The 6688-nt window shown below is 48.2% G+C and overlaps 1 long non-coding RNA gene across 1 annotated transcript; it reads left to right on the top strand.

The window, feature by feature from the left end:
- Positions 1-1406: 1406 nt before the first annotated feature.
- On the top strand, positions 1407-5079 carry LOC115286306. The gene is made up of 2 exons (XR_003905985.1): positions 1407-1571; positions 4625-5079. It is a non-coding gene; the product is annotated as an uncharacterized LOC115286306 (long non-coding RNA).
- The last annotated feature ends 1609 nt before the right edge of the window (positions 5080-6688 follow it).

Here is a 6688-nt window from a genome sequence, read left to right as displayed (position 1 = left end):
TGGACATACCACAATGTGTTTTTCCTTGCATTGGCTGATTGACATTTGAGTTACTTCCAGTTTCTGGCTATTATGAGTAAAACTGCTACAAACATTTGACTACGTTTCTCTGTGTGTTTGTATGTTTCCATTCTCTTCTACCAGGGAGCAGAATTGCGGGTTATGGGGTAAGTAAGGAATTGCATGACCGTACAAGGTGTCTAGATGAGGCACGTGCTGCCCACGTTTAAACTAATTAAAATTAAATACAAGTGAAAAGTCAGTTCCTCAGCTGCCATGGCTACATTGCGAGTGCTCAATGGTCCCACGTGCCCAGTGCCTGCCTTATGGGGACAGCGGGATGGAATATCTCCACCATCCTGGAAAATACCGTGGACAGCACGGGCATAGCACGGAAAACCTGGAGTTTCAGAATAGAAAGTGTTTCGTTGTTTTGGACACAAGACTTTTTAGAGGCAGTGGGTAGTCTTTCTCACCCTTGTTTATGCAAACAGTAATATCCTTGCCAAATCTACTTACAAGCAGAACACTCCTTCTTGTACATGTGTTTGCAGAACGAATGTTTGGAGCAGCCCAAGGACCAGAGAGTCCGACAGCCTGAAGAAGTTATTGTCTGTGCTGGATCGGCCACCACGGGGACCTGCTGCCCTTCCCGCCTTGGCAAAGTCCTATAAACAGCTGCAAGAGCCAGGGACCCTACGGAATGGAGAGGAGGCTCTGCTCAGAGCTGGGAGAATGCCAGAGGCTCCATGACAGGTAAAGCAGTAACCGACTGGAATCACAGTCTCAGAAATGAGCTTTACACAGTGCTCCCAGAGGGCTCCTCCATTCATCGCACTTTTAAACAGAGCATGAGGCCCAACTGATAGAGCGCAGGTCACCGGCCAATCTCGGCACGCTGCGGTTCAGGTTCCAGCATCCATAAAGACCTCCGGATTTAACAAATAGAATTTTTTCCTGACCACAGCCCAAACAGATTTATTTCACCTTGGCTTTTCCATATGAGGTTCTGATTTCCTGGCAGCTGGGGCTCCTGGTGGGGAATCTGGACTCCGGACAATCAGGGGCTTTGACTGTGGGCATGGCTCGTCCCTTGTGTGTGGTCTTTCTCGGAGAAGGGAAGCCCCCTCACACAAGAAGGGGGTTTTGTTACCTCTGGGGCAATGTTGCATTTTGTGAAAGAAAGTATTTTCACCACCAATTTGAACAAAGCTGGGGAAACAATAGTCCTTTTTGTGATCTTTGCCATTAATCTTCTTTTATGTAGGGGGAAAATCAGATGCCTCGGTGACGTCATCACTTGGCTAGGAACAGAACCAATGGAACCAAAGGGCCCCATTGTTTTCCCTGACACAGTGGTTGAACAGGAAGCTGCGCTTGCCTTTTCTTTTCCAGAGAGAAGAGGGCACATCTGCAGCTGGCCACCAGAAAACATGGCCGGCGTCTCAACATTGGGAGAATTTGCTGGAATGTCTTTGTGGAAATGATTCAACATTTCCAAAGAGGCTTTTCCATCTGTCATCTGCTTCCTTTTCATCCCCAGATAAAAGGAGCTCAAAAATATTTTTATGGTAAGTCTGGCGGAATGTTTTTTGTCCCCTTCACTGCATTGTTCCTTTCTCTCTCCACCTTTGGTAGACAAAGACGTTTAGGGCAATAAAGCAATAAAGTTATCTTCTGAAAGGTGGTCAGTGTTAGCAAGGAGAAAAGGTGTTGTCTGTAGGTACTTTGTGTGAAGAAGCCGAATGGCATAACAAGCCTGTTCTCAGGAGAAAAATAAAGGCTTGACACTGCCCTTCCAGAAGATTCTGGGAAATTGAAATCTCCATGGCATTGTGAGGAAGGCCCCCTGGAGAGAGGGGAGGGAAAGAGAAGACTGATGGAACAGGAAAAGGGAGGGGTGCCAGGCCTGACAGAGAGGGGTCTCCTGGACGTCTCTCAAAATCTAACTTTATGTTCACCCAAAGCTACCGCGATGGCGAAATGCAGTTCACAAAATGGCACATTGATGCTCTGTTTTACATGCCTTTGCCGAGGCTGCAGGGCACACCAGAGAGGTACCATGACTGACTTTCGTTGCCAAAATGACCCCAGGTTTCCGCTCCTTCCCATATTCACGCCTTTTGCAGTGTGACTTGGCACTCTTTCCATCAAGAGTTCAAGTATTATTTCCTCATCCCTCGAATCCAGACTAGCCTTTACTCGCTTGAGCCGATAAATGCAGTGGAAGTGCCTGAAGCTAGGCTTCATGATGTTTCGTGTGCTTCTGCTCTTCCTTGGACCCCTGCCTCCACTGTGAGATCGAAGCCCGGGCCAACCAGCTGGAGACGAGAGCGCCCAGGGCACAGAGCTGAGCGCTCTCGGCCAAGACCGTCCGCGACCAGCCGCTCGCGGCCAGCGTGCTGACGTACACTCGGGCGCGGCTGAGGCTGGCCAGGCAAACCACGAGAGTGTAGAAAGTCACAAGTGGTTGCTTCTGTAAGCCGCTAAGTTTGGGGGTGGTGTGTTACACAACAACAGCGTACCTCGTAACTCTTTAGAAACTGAGAGTCACTGAGGGCAAAGAGATGACGGATAGCATAAAATCATGGAACCCCAGCAACAGTTAGCACTGGCCTGTGCCTGAGCTGTGGTTGCTGATAAGCAGGACCTGCAGGGAGGACTCTCCCGCCACCCCCAGGCCGGCACAAGGGGCTCGAGGCGACCCACCAGACTTCCTCTGCGTTGCCTGCTCTCAGTCGGCTCCCGACTCCGAGGCCAGCACGCAGCACTCAGGAACAAGCCCCCTGCGAAAGCCAGCGGCCTCTGACCCGCGGGTCACGTAGCCAGTCGCCTGTCAACCGGATCGCTTAAGAGTTTAACGTAAGAACAAGATCTGCTTATCAAACTGAAGGCAGACTATGCCCTCACTTAGAGAAAAAATGCTCTTCATGTGTTGGTGTGCCACCTTTTAACACAGCACTGCACACGCACGCGCGTGCACACACATACACACACACGTTTCATAAATGGGTTCCTGTGATTCAGATGTACGCTTCTTGCTTTCCTAAAACGACAAGAGGTCACATGCCCACGGCAGACCATTCAAACAACAACTTAACGACTCTTCTTAAACTTTGCAAAGCCGAGTATCTGCCCGCCCCCCGCCCCCCGTAACTGCCCATGACAGGCTTGTGAATTTCCTTCAGATCCTTCATCAAATCACAATATTATCTCTTGGTAAGTTTGCTTTATATCCTGTGTGCTAAAACAATGGTTTGTCTTATTTAAAAAAATTTTTAATGTTTCTTTATTTATTTTGAGAGAAAGAGAGACAGCATGAGCTGGGGAGGGGCAGAGGGGAGAGATGGGGAGAGAAAGAGAATTCCAAGCGGGGCTCAAACCCACGAACTGTGAGCTCATGACCTGAGCCAAGATGGAGAGCCACCCAGGCACCCCAAACAATGCTTGTTTTTCAGTGATGTTCGTTACTTTATCTGAGGTTCGTTACTTCTACTGAGGTTCCTGTTTTCATATTATTAGTTTTTGTTGTTTATTGGTTTCAGTTTCCAAGAACTGTTTGTCTGACTGATTGTTTTCATAGCAGCCTGTTCTCATTTAATGAGTGTAGTACTGATTTCCAAAACTCTCTGAGGATATTAATGAGAATTCTAATGGACTTTTCTTCCCCCCTCAACTTTTTTTTTTTTATGTTTTATTTTTTAAATTTTTTTAATGCTTTTTATTTTTGAGAGACAGAGAGAGACAGTGCGAGCAGGGGAGGGTCAGAGAGAGAGGGAGATACAGAATCGGTAGCAGGCTCCAGGCTTTGAGCTGTCAGCACAGAGCCTGACGCACGGCTCGAACCCACCAGCCGTGAGATCATGACCTGAGCCGGACGCCCAACTGACTGAGCCACCCAGGGGCCCCTCCTCAACTTTTAAAATATATCACAGAAAATAACTGATAAATTATAAAATTCAGATAAGCAACCGATATGCATTTTACACCCTACCTGTCTCTCCATGGATAATCATTGTTAGATTTTTTCTATTTCTCGCGTTCTCACGTTAACTGTGTTTCCTTGTAAGTCATCTGCCGTCCTTGTCACTTTCTGGCACTTGGCTCTCCTTCGGTGTCTTAGGATCCGTGCACGTGGGTTTGTGCCAATGAATGAAGATCTGGATTCGTCAGCAGTGATGGCTCTTGTGAGCGTCTTTCACAACTAGGAAGGTCACTGTCTTGGTTCTCTTGTCATGAGTATTCGTGGATTGCCATGTCAGGCTGTGTGTTTTGGGGGCGGGCTTGTCTCTGCCTGCAAGGCAAGTATTGGCCAATAGAGGGATTCTTCATAGTTGGCTTGCACGGGGAAGGGTCTGGTGGCCTGGAGATTCTCTAGGGGAAGAGATAGCTTACCCTGGGAGTGGAGTATGTTGGCGAGTATCGGAATTGCTTGGGGGGTGTCTTAAAGCCCCTGGCTGGGCCCCTCCTGCTGAGTTACCGATTCAGAGGGTTTGGGGTAGGGCCTGAGAATTGGCATTTCTAACACATTCCCAGTGGCTGTTGGTCCAAGGATGCCCTTTAAGAAAGACTGAATTAGGGCTGTCACTGCTGGGTGAAGACTCCTTGCTGTTTACCCCTCCAGGCTGACATGGTGGCCGGAACCTGCTTCTCTACGGCCTTGACATCCTCCTGAGGACCACAGACCTGCAGCAAACCCACCTGGGCAAGGGGATGGGGCTCCTCTGGAACCTGATTACCAACACCCAGCCCCAGCCTGCTCCCTGACTTCCAGAGCCTCCTGGGAAGTCCGTTCAGTCTTCCTCCAACCTCCCTGGAGCTGTGAGCTCTCTCCATCCTGACCAAGGTTGTTCGGTCCCCTCTCCTGTGTGTCCCTCGTGGATCTTCTGAGTTCATCCTCCATTGTTTCTCTTCTCTGTTTTCCAGCATCGTTAGGAGCCCCTCCTCCTCTTCCTTTTCCTTCTACTTTTTCATGCTTAATCCGGCCATTTCTCAAAATACATGGATGTCGAGAAAATAAAATGAGTAAACCCCTGTTAATAAGCAAACAAAAAAATAAATAAATAACCCACCACTGAATTTTATTTTATTTAAAAATTTTTTATGTCTGTTTATTATTGTGACAGAGAGAAATAGAGCATGAGTAAAGGAGGGGCAGAGAGAGAGGGAGACACAGAATCCAAAGCAGTCTCCTGGCTCTGAGCTGCCCGCACAGAGCCTGAAGCAGGGCTCGAACCCATGAACTGTGAGATCACGACCTGAGCAGAAGTTGGACACTTAACCGACTGAGCCACCCAGGTGCCCCCAAACCCACCACTGAATTTTAAATGCTTCTGTTATTTAAATATTTCTTCTTGTTGGGGCGCCTGGTGGCTCAGTCCATTAAGCTTCCAACTCTTGGTTTCAGCTCAGGTCATGATCTTATGGTTTGTGAGTTTGAGCCCCGCACCAGACTCTATGCTGAGAGCCCAGAGCTTGCTTGGGATTCTCTCTCTCCCTCTCTCTCTCTGCCCCTCCTTCTCTTTCTCCCAGCCTCTCTCTCTCTCAAAAAAATAAATCAACTTAAATTAAAAAAAAATATTCCTTGTTGTTTAAGTGAGATCTGGGAAGGCAGATAGACAAAGCAGGTGCTTGATCTGCCCTGTGGAGCTGGTGCCCCCTGTGATCCTAAATAAAGCCTCAGTCAAACTTGTTTATAAGTTTTCATTCTCAACATTCCCAGCAATCTAGTCCTTCTAGTTATATGTTGTTTTCTAGAAAGTCTGGCTCATGTCACACGTTCTGCCTCACTTCATGAATGTATCTACAAATAAGCCATATATATATGTGGACCAACTGGATGCAGACATAATCTGCATTGTAAACCCCACAAGCCTTTAAGTCTTGAAGACAGAAGACAGGATGATGGATGTTCATATCTGCCTCATAGGAGGATAAGGTTTTGTTCATTTATGGGTGAAACTTTCCCTTGGATTCAGTCCTTGCTTCCCACCTGTCTCATCTCTGCCTACTTCTCCACCGGCCTGACCACGGCAAGCCTGGGCCATGTTTGGATGAGTTTTTAGATGCAAGTGACTTACTAGGTGGAGATCAGCTATGCTGACTTAGTAAATGCTCTTCCGTATGTGTGAGGACTGTGTGTGGAAGTAGAGAATAGGGATCTAGAGTGCTCTGCGCCTCCCTGGCCAGCACCCGGGTCTTGTGAGCATCACAGCAGTGTCAGCAGGCAGAGTGGAGCGCCTGCTGTGGAGAGCGGAAACGCAGTGCACTCTGAGTGCCTCTGGCCAATTTGTCTCTTCCAGCTGGTAATCTGTGCCAGAGCCCTATTCTTTTTAATTAAATAAGATTTTTTTTTAGAGAAGGAGAGAGGGAGAGCAAGAGTGAGCGAGAAGGGGGGGGGGAGAGAGAGAGAGAGAGAGAGAGAGAGGGAATCTTAAGCAAGCTCCATGCTCAGCACAGAGCCCAACGTGGAGCTCAGTCCCACGACCCTGGGATCATGACTTGAGCCCAAATCAAGATGGGGACACTCAACCCACTGAGCCGTCCATGTGCCCCATGCCAGTGCCCTATTTTTTTTTTAATTACAGTTTAAAGTTTCCGGTGAGGAAAGCAGGTTTTAAAAAAGAGAGAGAGCCCAGCGGGCAGCAGATGGGTCCTCACCCATGTCACTTACCTGCGGGTTTGCCCA

This window comes from Suricata suricatta, chromosome 3 (genome assembly GCF_006229205.1).
Source record: "Suricata suricatta isolate VVHF042 chromosome 3, meerkat_22Aug2017_6uvM2_HiC, whole genome shotgun sequence".
NCBI classification, from domain to species: Eukaryota; Metazoa; Chordata; class Mammalia; order Carnivora; family Herpestidae; genus Suricata; species Suricata suricatta.
This window is presented reverse-complemented; position numbering and strand designations above follow the sequence as displayed.